This window comes from Melitaea cinxia, chromosome 5 (genome assembly GCF_905220565.1).
Source record: "Melitaea cinxia chromosome 5, ilMelCinx1.1, whole genome shotgun sequence".
NCBI lineage: Eukaryota > Metazoa > Arthropoda > Insecta > Lepidoptera > Nymphalidae > Melitaea > Melitaea cinxia.
In genome coordinates this window covers 14180345-14198491 of record NC_059398.1, presented here as the reverse complement: position 1 = coordinate 14198491, position 18147 = coordinate 14180345, and positions in this window count along the sequence as shown.

The window sequence follows — 18147 nt, the reverse complement described above, 5'->3', positions numbered from 1 at the left end:
ATCGATTCCATTCGATTTTGTCCAATAAATAACACATTAGCCGACAGTTTACATAGCATTCGATTCATGGTAATTAAATTTTATTACGGCTAAGTAAAACCGATCACTTCATAAGTAAAAAAAGAAAACATAATAGTATTCTCGCTTTGGAAGATTAACGGTCGTCTTGTCATTGCTGTAAAAGAGTTAAATTATTATGGGTTTTAAGACTACTACGTTTTAATGGATTCAAAAGTATTAATTTCGTTATTAATTTTTTTTTTTTTTTTTATATTTTACCCTTTTATTTATCGTTATTTAAACTGTTCTTTGTTTTCATTTGCTTTATTTTACAAAAAGCGGCATTGAGTCAAAGTCATTTATTTATAGCACTACGCAAAGGTAGGTTATCTCTTATTTATTAAATGGAGAAAGAGATTGAGATACAATGCTACTTCCCTCAAAATATACGCAAGTTTCAGATTTTCTTCCAAAATGAATGCAGCCCTTCTCACGGTGTCCTCCGACGCGTGATTAAAAACTACATATATACAAAGTATTTGAAAAAAAAATTAGTCCTAGTTGGATTTAAATCCGTGACCGTGATCGCTCAGTTTATTTGTTCCTTTCACTAGGACTTCGACTTATTTCCTCGGCTTTTTGCTGTAAATATCAAATGTCATTTTATATTAATCTATACAAATAAATGAAATTGGAGTGTCTGTTTGTAATAATAAAATAACCGCATTTTACTAAATACATATGGATGTATGCACAATACAGTCATATATGAAAATAATATTTCTTACAATTTTTGTCTGTCTATGTTTGTCTGTTTGTTCAGGCTAATCTCTGAAACGGGTGGACTGAACTGATTTTGACGAGACTTTCACTGGCAGATAGCTGATATAATAAGGAGTAACTTAGGCTACTTTTATTAACCGACTTCCAAAAAAGGAGGAGGTTCTCAATTCGACTGTATTTTTTTTTTTTTTTTTTTTTTTTTTTTTGTATGTTACATCAGAACTTTTGACCGGGTAGACCGATTTCGACAAATTTTGTTTTAATCGAAAGGTGGTGTGTGCCAATTGGTCCCATTTAAATTTATTTGAGATCTAACAACTACTTTTCGAGTTATATCTAATAATGTGTTTTTACTTGACGCTTTTTTCGTCGACCTACGTTATATTATACCGCATAACTTTCTACTGGATGTACCGATTTTAATAATTCTTTTTTTGTTGGAAAGGGGATATCTCTAGTTTGGTACCGTGATAAGGAAACTAGGATCTGATGATGGGATCCCAGAGGAATCGAGAGAAACTCTCGAAAATCCGTAATAACTTTTTACTGGGTGTACCGATTTTGATAATTTTTAATTTAATCGAAAGCTGATGTTTATCATGTGGTCACATATAAATTTTATCGAGATCTGATAACTACTTTTTGAGTAATCTTTGATAACGCGTGGTTGCTTGACTATTTTTTCGTCGATCTACGTTGTATTACTTGTCGATGTAATTGAAGTCGGTTTTTTTTTCGTTTGCGAGCAAACACAATTATTTTAACTCAACAACTTTAACTATACTCAATTCCACTGTATTTTTTATAGCCCGTTGACGCAATTTCTAGTGGCCCTACTTTCTGTTCTGATTCCCGCCTGAGTCGGGTGTAATATGTGTATTTATATTATGTATTATTTTTATGTATATTTATCAATAAAAAAAAATATTTGGCTATAACAGTCCGCTATTACCTGTAACAATTACTCAAAAAGTGTTCATCAGATCTCGGTGAAATTTAAATGGGACCACAAGGCATCCACCAAATTAGCTTTGGATTATAAAAAGAATCATCAAAATCGGTACACCTGGTAAAAAGTTGAAGTAACATACATAAAATAAATCAATGATAATAAATAAATATCTTATAATATACACACACGGCTGCCTGATCCTGACGTAAGCAACCTAATACTTGTGTTATAGGTAACAGCCGATTGATATAGTTACTTTTATTTTCGATAAATACATACAAATAATACTTTTATAAATAAATACATATATCACACCCAGACTCGAAGCAGGAATCGAAACCACAACCTCTGGAGCAAAAAGCGGGTCATCGCAAACTGCCCCAACTGCCGGCATGGGCTAATAAATTTAACTCATAATTAATTTGAAAGTAAAATGACTTAATATTTTTAACATTCGAAAGAGACAATTTTACTGTGTATTTTATACAATTGTAACAACTTTAACAAAATTTAACAGATATAGGATCCTACTTCCAGTATGTCTTCATTGCACCTAAGAAAGATATCACAAAAATAAGTTTGAAAAAATATCCTACCAATCTCGCAAAAGTTCATGAAAAACTTATCCAACTGTCTTTTATTTGACTCATAACCGAAACTTCCAAACATCTTTCTGATATAAACACGTGACTTGGCTAACAATACGTAACACGGTATTATTTCTATCTGTAAAATATAAATTGAATTAAGACGACCAATAAATACAACTTTAATTGAATTATTAATTGAAGAATAATATGTTTTTTAAAACATATCGAATAATGTTGGAGATCTGTAAAATAATAAACAGCACTATTGTTAAAACATCTGTTATTGTTAACTAAATTAAAATAAATTTTACTTTTATTGTTGTGCTTTACAATTCATTTTTATAGCTACAATTATTATGAACACATGACCAGAAATAATTTTTATAGTCATAATGGAATTTCAGGTATAAAATTTTAAAACTAAATACTGGAACAAAAAAGCAAGTTTACAATATGTCACTTTTGTCAATGAATAAAATTAAAATATATATAATAATAATTATACTTTTTCTGTTCCTTTTTATAGAAATCCCAAAATAAAGACTATATTTGCGTTTCTCTAAAACAAGAAATTTATTTATATTACCACATATTTTCTATATTAACAATTCTTAGCATTTAAACTACATTATAATTACAATATTCTCTTACCTAAAACCAGAAAAACAACATTTAAAGCCTTTATTTCAACTAATTTCCTTACAATCTTAATGTAAAAATAATTCTGTCATCACAACAAAGTTTTATTTTTCTGTCCTGACAATAAAATAAACAAAAAGGTTCTAATTAAAAAAAAGTAACGAAAATATAAAATGAATGTTGTGTTTTCTTTACATATATATCTCCTCTAAGTGAATTAATATTATAAACGACGGCCCTAAAATATGGATAATTTGGTGTATGGATAATTTGGTGTAATACATATTATAAAACGATAGTAACGGAATTGAAAACAAAAACGATTTAAAACTGATAATTAAAAACTACCGAAAAATTTACTCATTCGAATTATAAAATTGATTCAATCAATAAGGTCAGATGTAATGTTCCCATTATCTAATTTCATACTTTAAGTACCTACTTACTAAGACAAATTATGAAACAATCCAACTACAATTTTATAATTACTATTTATTATTTTTCGAATACAAGAAAGGCAAGCTAACTGAATGGATACCTTCTTTACTCAGTACAAAAAGTATAAAAACAAAATTGATTAAATAAAAACGCCCCTATAAAACAAATCTTTCATGTGCCAGTGTTATAATGTGCACGTGACTGGTTCAATTTAAGTCGAGAAACTTTTAACTGAATGGAAATACGATAGTGTCGCCTTCCTTACATCGTCCCAGCGATTCATATTAATACGATACTATTCAATCCCTTTTGTGATTCATTGTCACTGTTTGTTAATCTTCAATGATTACATTAAATGAATACTTTTAAATAGGATATTTTCTGTCACGTGTGTTTCTATCTATCTATTTGTTACTTATTTTTTGTAAACTTTTTGGAGTTTACTCCTTAAGAATCGATTTTCATATAAGACATGAAAAAAATATGAGGAGTAAAATCTACTAACGAAAGACCTCGTTACGTTTCTCGTAACGCCATCTATCGCTATATATAGATGGCGTTATTTAATTCGTTTTGATTTTCCCATTTGATTTGGTATTAATCTTTTTCTTAGACTAGTCAAAGCCTGTTTTGTGCCTATTTAGACAGTCGATTTGAAGGAGTAAACTCCAGTCGTGCGTCGGAGCTGACACCAATTTTTTTTATCCTTTTGTGTATAATTTTATGTTAAATATTTTATTGTATCAGACAAGCCTAGAAACGTTTTATTGCTGGATAACTCTCACTTTCTCTACCGCTCTGTCGGTAACAACTCGAAGATAGCCATCGAAGGCATTAAAGAAGGTTAAATTCCCATATAACCCGTTTCCATCCCCAGAAGTCAGGTATCTATTAAAGATTGCCATTGCGGGAAAAATATTATAACCAAATATCTATCGTTTGGTATTCAGGTACTTATAATAAGTACTAGGACTGACTGCTTAAAGTGCTCTCCGAGACACGGTGAAGAAACCTACAAGGACAAACATCCACTTTTAATACAGTAAAATTTCCTGTTAATATTTTCGTTTTAGCGACTGCAATTTTTCGTGCTTTAATTTCAGATATCATTAGTGTTTGTGTAAATAAACTAAAATGATAAATATTTGTCAATAAACAGACTATTTTAAACAGAAATTCGCAATGTAAAATGTAAGCAAGTTTCAATATTAGTTCACTTGTTTCAAATGGCATATTTATGTTCTAATTTAAGCAAGTTTGAGTTAAATTTTACTATTTTACTTACCTTTAGTGTATTTACAACCTCAATAAAATAGTATACATGACGTGGAGTTAAAATTTTCCGGTATGCGTTGTGACTTAAAGTTTAACTAGATAGACCCTCATTACGTTTCAAACTGTAATATCGCACTGCTGGGATGAGCCTCTTTCCCCATGTAGGAATAGGATCAGAGCTTAATCTACCACGCTGCTACAATGCGGGTTGACGGCTATATTTCCTATTATGAGTAACGATCGCTTCAGGTGTACAGGATAACAGCCGGGACCGATGGCTTGACGTACTCTCCAAGTCTTGGACGAGGTGGGGAGACCATAAGGACTGCACAAACAACCAGACCACGGCAAACATCTGTATGGCCAATACAAATGTTTGTTATATGCGGGGATCGAACCCGCAACCGTTTTGCCAACGCGTCGTCCCTCGTCAGACCCTCATTAGTTATTGTTTATTCACTAAACTGCTTTTACTTAGCTATTCCGTGTATATTCCACTATAATACTTTTCAACCACATTCTTTAGCCTAAAAACCCACTATAGCCAAAACCTCCTCCTGTATTAAGTAAGTAAACAACAAAGAACTAAATCATGCTTCACATCATTACTAATATCATTGATGAAGCTATTTATATTAAAAAATAAACAAACAAGTTTTTTAAACCTCAGATAATAAACGTATTTTCGTAAACTAAACTGGGCACATTTTGGTCTCAACATAAACGGGTCTAGATTAAACAACCTAAGGTTTGCTGATGATCTAGTACTTTTCGAAGAAAATTCGGAAAACCTGGAAAAGATGATCCAAAGGCTACACGCGGAAAGCCAAAAAGCAGGACTGAAAATGAACCCCAGTAAGACTAAATTAATGACCAACTCCACCAAAACAAAAATAATCGTGGACCAACAAGTCCTTGAATTTGTTGAGGAATATACATATCTGGGCCAGGTAATATCCCCTAATGACCAAACTAGTAAAGAAATAAATATGAGAATTGCCAACGGGTGGAAGAAGTACTGGTCTCTAAAGGAAATTATGAAAGCTCCAGATCTGAATATGGCTCTGAAAAGAAAAACCTTTAACGTGTGTATCCTTCCATGTCTAACTTACGGATGTGAAACATGGTCGCTAACGAAAACTTTAAGGGAGAAACTGGCAAAGTGCCAAAGAGCGATGGAACGAAGCATAACAGGTTGTAAACGAAAAGATAAAGTGAGAAACTCTGATCTCAGAAGTAAAACGATGCTTACCGATATCCTGAGTAAAATAGATAAGCAGAAATGGAGATGGACAGGTCATATGATGCGTGACACAAAAGGAAAATGGAGTAAGGTAGTGACAGAATGGTATCCAAGAGACGGAAAGAGGAAGCGCGGACGACAGAAAACAAGATGGGTAGACGATATCACAATGACAGCTGGTTATCTGTGGACCAGAGTTGCGCAGGACAGAGCTCAATGGAAATCACTGGAGGAGGCCTATGTCAAGAGGCACACCGAGATAAGGGATATTTTATAAACACATGTATTATGTAACTATTTGTTGGTTCTCGGAAATAAAAGGCTTTATTATTATTATTATTATTATAATAAACGTATCGAAATAACATATTATAATGACGCTTACCTAATAAAATCTTGACAATACCTGGACCGTGACTGTCGGACTAATGTCATCCGCTTAGTCGAGGCATTAATAGCATTTCGAGTTTTTACTCACCTAATGTTAAGAGTTGACATAATGCGATTACAGCAACCGTGACCGAAACTAGATGATAATATTTTTTACTATGTCGATTGCTATGGCTCGATTTACAATTCGTGTCATTCGCTGTATATATGGAGTTCATTATTTCTTTTAGATAAGAATAGAAACTCATTATAATGTAATTTGTAACAAAAATGCATAAATTTGTACGTTTTTTTTTTTTTTTTGAAGCTATGCTTGTTTTGGCGCGTAAGGGGAAAAATGATGAGAATAAATTTTTACGATAGACACGCTCACCGTCACAAAAAATCCAAAACCCTGAAGTTAGCTAGTCAACGAAGAAAAAGTTAGCAACGTGAAGTTAGCTAGCTAATAAAGTCGAACCATACGTAAGTACACACACACTATTTTTGTATCAACGTGATATATTCGCGAAACTATAATTTAAGTTTATTTATTGCTGTTGTATCCATGTATTGAATATACTCGTATTATATTCCAAAGTCAGCTATTTAACGGAAGACTTGTTTTTAAAACAACGACTGACAGAAAATTGCTTAGCCATGTTATTGCAATTACAGTACTGTAAACGTAGAGTCGGAATCTTATTACATAGAGAATATTTGAACAATCATCATTTTTTTTCTTTACTCAGTAACTTCTTAAAATAAATGCAAAACCTTTTTAGTTATTCAATGAAAACCTCACATAAGATAAAAGAGATTATTTTGACGATTGACGATAAAAAATTAAAATTTTATAAGTTTATATTTATTTTATATCCCTTCATCATTACAGCTTATACAGTCCACTGCTGGACATAAGCCTCCACAAGTTAACGCCAAAAATAACGTGAACTCATGTGTTTTGCCCATAGTCACCACGCTGGGCAGGCGGGTTGGTGACCGCAGTACTGGCTTTGTCGCACCGAAGACGCTTATATCCCTTATTACCATTTAATTCAAAGAATAATGGAGTTGCATATAGAATAAAATGGTAGCTATATGTATTTAGGTACGGAATGTAGGAGATCAATGTCAGTTACCATATGCATATAAATTGAATAATAGCAAGAGTCGCGGCGGACGTCACCAATCAGTATATTGGCGCAAGTGCCGATAAGTGGCCGGTGTTATTTACCCCTTAATTTGATAATATTCTGTTTCCGAACACCGAAAACTATTACATACAATAAAAACTGTTCATATTATATTTTATTATATTAATTCAATAGTTTTTATTTTTATTTTGATAAAGCTTAGTTGTAAATAATACAAATAATATAAATAGGTTTAACGGATGTTACAATCTGCCAAAACAATATGGCAACCATTACTTTATTTCTAACTGCAAGTAAGAGAACCAAAAGTCAATATCGCCTATTCTCCTAGTTCTCTTGGACGTTAGGAACCCGTACGCTTAAACGCGACTGTAAAACGATATCTGTTACTTGTACCTTGTCACAGAAATAAGTATTGATAGGCATTTTGATACAAAGTAGAACAGAAAAAAAAGTTTTTAGACTGTTCAACTAACAAGTGTATTTAATCTATATCTATGCAAACAAATAAAATTGGAGTGTCTGTTTGTAATATTAACATAACCGCTTTTCACTGAATGCATATGAATGTATACACGGACACGGTACATATACCAAAATAACATTTTTTTACAATTTTTGTCTTTCTGTCTGTCTGTTTGTTCCGGCTAATCTTTGAAACGGCTTGATATATTTTGACAGGACTTTCACTGGCAAATAGCTGATGTAGCAAGGAGTAACTTAGGCTTCTTTTATTTTAGAAATTTGTTTATTTACTAACTTTGCGAACTGTACAATATTTTTTTAATTCCACGCGTACGAAGTTGCGGGCACAGCTATAAATGAGATATACAGATTTAAATAAGATGAAGAGAGAGTGCTAGATAAAAGGATATTCATGTTTCTCAATTTTGTGATTAGACGTTTAGAAGTGTAACTTTTTGTCGAGATAAAATTATGTATTATATCCTAGTGTACGCTACGCAGACAAATCATAACATTGAATAGATGTGTACGATTTTTATTTTTGTGTTACCCACAATTAGGAATTCTAAACATTTTTGAATATCATATCAAAAATTGACCGCTCCAGCGGGATTCGAACCCGCGCCTTCGACATACCGTGTCGACGCTCTAGCCAATTAAGCTATGGAACGATATACCCGCTAGAGCGAAACTCTTGATATGATGATTTTTACTTTCGGTTTAAGCGAACCGTGGCGCCGTCTATAGTGAGTTCTTTACAGAGACTCGTAACTATTCAAAGTTTCATATTACAATGAAAATCTTTGACAGGAGACGACACCATGCTATTTTTAATATGTACGATTTTTATTTTTGTGTTACCCACAATTAGGAATTCTAAACATTTTTGAATATCATATCAAAAATTGACCGCTCCAGCGGGATTCGAACCCGCGCCTTCGACATACCGTGTCGACGCTCTAGCCAATTAAGCTATGGAACGATATACCCGCTAGAGCGAAACTCTTGATATGATGATTTTTACTTTCGGTTTAAGCGAACCGTGGCGCCGTCTATAGTGAGTTCTTTACAGAGACTCGTAACTATTCAAAGTTTCATATTACAATGAAAATCTTTGACAGGAGACGACACCATGCTATTTTTAATATGTACGATTTTTATTTTTGTGTTACCCACAATTAGGAATTCTAAACATTTTTGAATATCATATCAAAAATTGACCGCTCCAGCGGGATTCGAACCCGCGCCTTCGACATACCGTGTCGACGCTCTAGCCAATTAAGCTATGGAACGATATACCCGCTAGAGCGAAACTCTTGATATGATGATTTTTACTTTCGGTTTAAGCGAACCGTGGCGCCGTCTATAGTGAGTTCTTTACAGAGACTCGTAACTATTCAAAGTTTCATATTACAATGAAAATCTTTGACAGGAGACGACACCATGCTATTTTTAATATGTACGATTTTTATTTTTGTGTTACCCACAATTAGGAATTCTAAACATTTTTGAATATCATATCAAAAATTGACCGCTCCAGCGGGATTCGAACCCGCGCCTTCGACATACCGTGTCGACGCTCTAGCCAATTAAGCTATGGAACGATATACCCGCTAGAGCGAAACTCTTGATATGATGATTTTTACTTTCGGTTTAAGCGAACCGTGGCGCCGTCTATAGTGAGTTCTTTACAGAGACTCGTAACTATTCAAAGTTTCATATTACAATGAAAATCTTTGACAGGAGACGACACCATGCTATTTTTAATATGTACGATTTTTATTTTTGTGTTACCCACAATTAGGAATTCTAAACATTTTTGAATATCATATCAAAAATTGACCGCTCCAGCGGGATTCGAACCCGCGCCTTCGACATACCGTGTCGACGCTCTAGCCAATTAAGCTATGGAACGATATACCCGCTAGAGCGAAACTCTTGATATGATGATTTTTACTTTCGGTTTAAGCGAACCGTGGCGCCGTCTATAGTGAGTTCTTTACAGAGACTCGTAACTATTCAAAGTTTCATATTACAATGAAAATCTTTGACAGGAGACGACACCATGCTATTTTTAATATGTACGATTTTTATTTTTGTGTTACCCACAATTAGGAATTCTAAACATTTTTGAATATCATATCAAAAATTGACCGCTCCAGCGGGATTCGAACCCGCGCCTTCGACATACCGTGTCGACGCTCTAGCCAATTAAGCTATGGAACGATATACCCGCTAGAGCGAAACTCTTGATATGATGATTTTTACTTTCGGTTTAAGCGAACCGTGGCGCCGTCTATAGTGAGTTCTTTACAGAGACTCGTAACTATTCAAAGTTTCATATTACAATGAAAATCTTTGACAGGAGACGACACCATGCTATTTTTAATATGTACGATTTTTATTTTTGTGTTACCCACAATTAGGAATTCTAAACATTTTTGAATATCATATCAAAAATTGACCGCTCCAGCGGGATTCGAACCCGCGCCTTCGACATACCGTGTCGACGCTCTAGCCAATTAAGCTATGGAACGATATACCCGCTAGAGCGAAACTCTTGATATGATGATTTTTACTTTCGGTTTAAGCGAACCGTGGCGCCGTCTATAGTGAGTTCTTTACAGAGACTCGTAACTATTCAAAGTTTCATATTACAATGAAAATCTTTGACAGGAGACGACACCATGCTATTTTTAATATGTACGATTTTTATTTTTGTGTTACCCACAATTAGGAATTCTAAACATTTTTGAATATCATATCAAAAATTGACCGCTCCAGCGGGATTCGAACCCGCGCCTTCGACATACCGTGTCGACGCTCTAGCCAATTAAGCTATGGAACGATATACCCGCTAGAGCGAAACTCTTGATATGATGATTTTTACTTTCGGTTTAAGCGGTTCGGTTAAGGTTCGAATCCCGCTGGAGCGGTCAATTTTTGATATGATATTCAAAAATGTTTAGAATTCCTAATTGTGGGTAACACAAAAATAAAAATCGTACATATTAAAAATAGCATGGTGTCGTCTCCTGTCAAAGATTTTCATTGTAATATGAAACTTTGAATAGTTACGAGTCTCTGTAAAGAACTCACTATAGACGGCGCCACGGTTCGCTTAAACCGAAAGTAAAAATCATCATATCAAGAGTTTCGCTCTAGCGGGTATATCGTTCCATAGCTTAATTGGCTAGAGCGTCGACACGGTATGTCGAAGGCGCGGGTTCGAATCCCGCTGGAGCGGTCAATTTTTGATATGATATTCAAAAATGTTTAGAATTCCTAATTGTGGGTAACACAAAAATAAAAATCGTACATATTAAAAATAGCATGGTGTCGTCTCCTGTCAAAGATTTTCATTGTAATATGAAACTTTGAATAGTTACGAGTCTCTGTAAAGAACTCACTATAGACGGCGCCACGGTTCGCTTAAACCGAAAGTAAAAATCATCATATCAAGAGTTTCGCTCTAGCGGGTATATCGTTCCATAGCTTAATTGGCTAGAGCGTCGACACGGTATGTCGAAGGCGCGGGTTCGAATCCCGCTGGAGCGGTCAATTTTTGATATGATATTCAAAAATGTTTAGAATTCCTAATTGTGGGTAACACAAAAATAAAAATCGTACATATTAAAAATAGCATGGTGTCGTCTCCTGTCAAAGATTTTCATTGTAATATGAAACTTTGAATAGTTACGAGTCTCTGTAAAGAACTCACTATAGACGGCGCCACGGTTCGCTTAAACCGAAAGTAAAAATCATCATATCAAGAGTTTCGCTCTAGCGGGTATATCGTTCCATAGCTTAATTGGCTAGAGCGTCGACACGGTATGTCGAAGGCGCGGGTTCGAATCCCGCTGGAGCGGTCAATTTTTGATATGATATTCAAAAATGTTTAGAATTCCTAATTGTGGGTAACACAAAAATAAAAATCGTACATATTAAAAATAGCATGGTGTCGTCTCCTGTCAAAGATTTTCATTGTAATATGAAACTTTGAATAGTTACGAGTCTCTGTAAAGAACTCACTATAGACGGCGCCACGTTTCGCTTAAACCGAAAGTAAAAATCATCATATCAAGAGTTTCGCTCTAGCGGGTATATCGTTCCATAGCTTAATTGGCTAGAGCGTCGACACGGTATGTCGAAGGCGCGGGTTCGAATCCCGCTGGAGCGGTCAATTTTTGATATGATATTCAAAAATGTTTAGAATTCCTAATTGTGGGTAACACAAAAATAAAAATCGTACATATTAAAAATAGCATGGTGTCGTCTCCTGTCAAAGATTTTCATTGTAATATGAAACTTTGAATAGTTACGAGTCTCTGTAAAGAACTCACTATAGACGGCGCCACGGTTCGCTTAAACCGAAAGTAAAAATCATCATATCAAGAGTTTCGCTCTAGCGGGTATATCGTTCCATAGCTTAATTGGCTAGAGCGTCGACACGGTATGTCGAAGGCGCGGGTTCGAATCCCGCTGGAGCGGTCAATTTTTGATATGATATTCAAAAATGTTTAGAATTCCTAATTGTGGGTAACACAAAAATAAAAATCGTACATATTAAAAATAGCATGGTGTCGTCTCCTGTCAAAGATTTTCATTGTAATATGAAACTTTGAATAGTTACGAGTCTCTGTAAAGAACTCACTATAGACGGCGCCACGGTTCGCTTAAACCGAAAGTAAAAATCATCATATCAAGAGTTTCGCTCTAGCGGGTATATCGTTCCATAGCTTAATTGGCTAGAGCGTCGACACGGTATGTCGAAGGCGCGGGTTCGAATCCCGCTGGAGCGGTCAATTTTTGATATGATATTCAAAAATGTTTAGAATTCCTAATTGTGGGTAACACAAAAATAAAAATCGTACATATTAAAAATAGCATGGTGTCGTCTCCTGTCAAAGATTTTCATTGTAATATGAAACTTTGAATAGTTACGAGTCTCTGTAAAGAACTCACTATAGACGGCGCCACGGTTCGCTTAAACCGAAAGTAAAAATCATCATATCAAGAGTTTCGCTCTAGCGGGTATATCGTTCCATAGCTTAATTGGCTAGAGCGTCGACACGGTATGTCGAAGGCGCGGGTTCGAATCCCGCTGGAGCGGTCAATTTTTGATATGATATTCAAAAATGTTTAGAATTCCTAATTGTGGGTAACACAAAAATAAAAATCGTACATATTAAAAATAGCATGGTGTCGTCTCCTGTCAAAGATTTTCATTGTAATATGAAACTTTGAATAGTTACGAGTCTCTGTAAAGAACTCACTATAGACGGCGCCACGGTTCGCTTAAACCGAAAGTAAAAATCATCATATCAAGAGTTTCGCTCTAGCGGGTATATCGTTCCATAGCTTAATTGGCTAGAGCGTCGACACGGTATGTCGAAGGCGCGGGTTCGAATCCCGCTGGAGCGGTCAATTTTTGATATGATATTCAAAAATGTTTATTGAATAGATGTATTATTCTATATAAATCAGAAAGTAGTGTAAAATAGTTCATCGATACAGTACCTACTAAGTACTAAGTGAAAAGGAAAACCATTTCCGAGTGTAAAAAACCGCTGAATGGAGTAAAAGTGTGGAGTAAAAGTGTTTTTAAATATACTATTAAATACTGCTCCTGTTTTTAATTCACTTTCAATCACGAAACCACAACTAGTGAGCTCTTTTCTGCTTTCGAAAATGATTCTTAAGCTATTTGGAATATTGTATGAAGAGATACTCGGATACATTTCTGAGCATTTTTTTTAATTCTAGGTATCAACGAAAAGTTTCAAAAACGCTTTTAAGTTAGATTGTCTGTTATCGCCATGTCGCTTGGAAAGATCGCAACATGGCACTTGGGATAAGAGCTGTAACAAAACCGTCATTAATTCCGAGAAGTATAGAAACAACCAATTGAACGAAATCCTTTATTTTACTTTATTAAAAAAAGTGTGGGTACAATTCACACACAGCAGAAGTGAAACTTCTGAAAAGTAGCCTACGAGAGATTTTTTTTTACCGAGCATACTGTATAATTTATTCTATCTCATTCTCGCATACACTATTACACATGTATGTGTTTCTTTCTTTATCGTGCTGCGTTTCAAATCACAACGATTCTAAAGAACTTTTACTTCAAAAAAACTACATCTTAAAGAAGTACCATTAAAAGCCACTATAAATTCAGACGCTTAAAAACTAAATGTCTCGTTTCATAATCACTGTTACTTCATCTAGTATTAAGAGAAAAAAAATCTGGAACATTTATTAATAAAGGATACACATGAAATTTACATTTGATTATCTAATCCCTATTGTTAACATTTGTTATGTTACGATCCAACGTCTCACTGATTCGACTTCTTTATTATTCGCATCGCTGCCCCAACAAGACAAGCTTTGACACAACTTAATCATACAAAAGGATGCTAAGTCAAATGAGCATGCATGGTATATTAATAAAAAGTTAATTTAATTATGTTTTTGTATTTTTTTTTTTTTTATTGTTCGTACGCAAGGAATTAGATTTAATTTAATTTTTTAGAAAAAGATAGTTTTTAAAGTGTTATTTAATAAATAAATGTAATATAAATCTATGTAAATCAATAACCTGTAGGTATAGGCCTCATAGGTAGGCGATAATGTCTGCTATAACGGTTATAAATTACACAAAATAGAGATGATACCTCTATGGAATCATAATATTAAATGTCAAATTTTGTAGATTAATGTCCAGGTAAACTGAGATAGGTCTCGGTTTTCAGTTAATTGGTATTTATTGATGGTAACGAAACAGAATATGATACATTACTTATAATACCTGACGTAGTTGATTTATTACGATACATTATACGATAATGCACAAAACAATAAGTTTGTTTAGTAATGTTATTTCTTATACAACTTATGTCCAGAAAGTTGCGATATTCTAAGTAAAAAAAAGCTACAAAACCAAAAATTAAAAATAAACTCTATAAAACCTAGAGACAAACAAGTTTAATGTTTTATATTGTATACCATCATTCGTCATCATCGTCATCATCATCATTTCAGGCTATCACTGTCCACTGCTGGACATAGGGCTCCATAAGTTCGCACCAAAAATGGCATGAACTCATGTGTTTTGCCCATAGTCACCACGCTGGACAGGCGGGTTGGTGACCGCAGGGCTGGCTTTGTCGCACCGAAGACGCTGCTGCCCGTCTTCGGCGGGTATTGTATATACACACACATAACATGTAAATAACACAACACAATTATTTCTTTCGATCATGATTTAGTCTGTAACATCCCACTGCTGAGCACAGACCGCTTTCGCCGTATAGAAGAAGGCCGCTTAATCCACCACGCTGTTCCGCTGCGGATTGGTGAATATAATCCCTACTATGAGTAAAGACTGCTATCAGGTGTCTATGATAATAACCGGGACCAACAAGTTAACGTGCTCTCCAAGGCACGGTAGGTAGACCCACAAGAACAGTCACCAAGACCGAAAAAAAAAAAAATTTGCACAAATAGAAATATTTATTCCGAGCAGGAATCAAACGCGAAATTACCAATATTTGAGTGCATATACATCTTTTTAGTTACTAAATTTTGGTTTAAGTACAGGGTTTTCAAGAACTAAAAACTAGCTAGCTATCTAAAACATTATTCCTGAATCCCCTTTTTAACCAAGACTGACAAAAAGTCCTTGAGGTGTTCTGTCGTTAATGCCAATATTTTAAGAAAAATGTGTTGGATATACAAAACCTTTTCCCATTGCGTTGGGCTTTCCCTATTTCATTCCATTATCCGCCCAAGTCATTTGCATACTAAACTACTTTAACACGCCTAGCAAAGAGGCGAAGAGATTTTTAAATTTGATAGAACACATTAAAATCTATAAAAGATTCCGTTTTTAAAATTCTGGAAAACTTTCCATGCGACCTTAGTTAAGCAAATACTTGTATTAGTAACTAGTATTTTACTTTTCTCTACAATACACGACCAAACACAGTAAACAAATGCGTCTAAAACAATTAAATAGAAAGAGTAGGTTGTTAATCGTTGCGTCGTATTAAGTTACGAGCAGACTTAATTACAATTAATTTTGAAACGAAGCTGTTGTGATTATTTTAAACAGTATACGTCCATGCGTATAGAGCTAAAGTCTAAACGGTTATTATTCCCACGATATTAGCGTGTGCTATCCTCATTACAAGCTTCCTCAATTAGCAATGGACTTTCTAACTTCTCGGCTTGTATCACTTTAAAGTGATATTACCGCAGAACGCACTTTTTGTATGCATTTGTTCCGTTGTAGAATTAGTTTTTTAAGATTACAGTACATATTAGTAGAGTATTTATTGTTTTTTGTGCTTATAGATGCAAGTTTGTGTATGTTAAGTAGGTGTGTTCAAATAGTGAGCGAACATGTAAGTTACAACATAGTAATTATGTAGGCAAAATATTTAAAATTTAATTACCTACTGAAAAAAAATTAAGAAAACTTGTGTGTATCATAAATCTAACATTTTGTTCAAGTAATACCACAACGAATATTTTTTTTATTTGATTTTATCGTTCATTCGTTAAAATACTTCTAATAGATAAAGTATCACCGCTAACAAAATTTTAAACATTTTTACACTTTTAAGGCACAATATATTAAAAACAGGAATAAAATTGATATAAGAAAAAGTAACGAATTCCTTATACCTTAAAAAATATTAACTTAGTTTCGATCAAGGAATGTGATCGGCTAAACTTATCGAGTTGTAGATTCAATTAAAACTAGAGTAATAAAAGTAAGACACACCGGTTTTATTTCTAATTGGAAGCAATCATTTTATAAGGCCGCATCCGATCGTCTTAATGAAATCTCATTCTATAAAAAGCATTGTGGGCGGACGGGACACCATATTTATAGGATATGTAACTCGTATATACTTATCAAACTTATAAGGTTTGGCACCTCCTGCCATTTTGATATTTTAAATAATTTTGTAATGAGGTTAAATAGTTATGTTCAACCTCCTTAATAAATTGTAAAAAAAATGCGAATATTATCCAGCTATGCTCATTTGTTTTTATTGGTTAGGCGCTTCATAAACCAACATATCGTGGATTACAGTATTACTATAAAAATATTAGACAGTTATTTTAGATTTAAAGAAATAAATTATTTTTTATTTATATCTGAATGCTTAAAGAAGAGGAAAGTTATTTTTATATCTAGGTATGTATTTAAAATACTCGTACATATTTATAATTTTATAATAAGCTTTGTACTTTCAACTTCCTGGCATATTTTGACGAATCTATGAATTATCATTAAAGATATGTCATTTTTGATGTCATTCAAATAAGGCATTTAATTAATTTTTTATATAGGGTTTGGCGCAACGGTCACAGCCATGGATTGTGCCTGTTGCCCTGTGAATTCGATCCCCGCATATGACAAAAAAATTGTATTGGCCATACAGGTGTTTGCCGTGGTCTGGGTGTTTGTGCAGTCCTTGTGGGTCTCCCCACCGTGCCTCGGAGAGCACGTTAAGCCGTCGGTCCCGGTTGTTATCATGTACCTGATAGCGGTCGTTACTCATAGTAGGGAATATATCCGCCAACCCGCACTGGAACAGCGTGGTGGATTACGCTCTGATCCTTCTCCTACATGTCGAAAGAGGCCTATGCCCAGTGCTGGGATATTATAGGCTGAAGCGATAGCAATTTGTTAGGCATTTATACCCAAAAATTTGATACGTTTAATTATATAACTGACTATCTGTTAAAAATTTTCTCGTAAAACATGTTTTTGTCGAGAAATAACACTTAAATATAAATGCAAAACGATTTATAAGCAAATCTCATCTTCTATTATCATCTGGCTGGCTTTAGTAAAATTTAATCCAACAATGACTCGCTTCTAATGTTAGGTATAAGCACTTATGGCTATACTAGCTCATTACCTTTTTAACCGAGTATTATAACAGAAAATAATTAAAAAGTTTCTGAACTACTGGAACTCAACGACAGTGTAATTAACAGTGCATATGATCCCTCTAATGAACTTCATTATCCTAATGCTACTTAACTGATATTTTGCGTTATTCTGCATAAACGTATATGTAAAATGAGAGAAGTTTTTTCTTCAGTGATAATATCAAAATGAATTCCTATAAAGATCCTTTTAAATATTTTGACCTAAAATTTGTGTAACATAAAAGACGAGTAGGATGTTAACCAAAAACCTCAGTAACC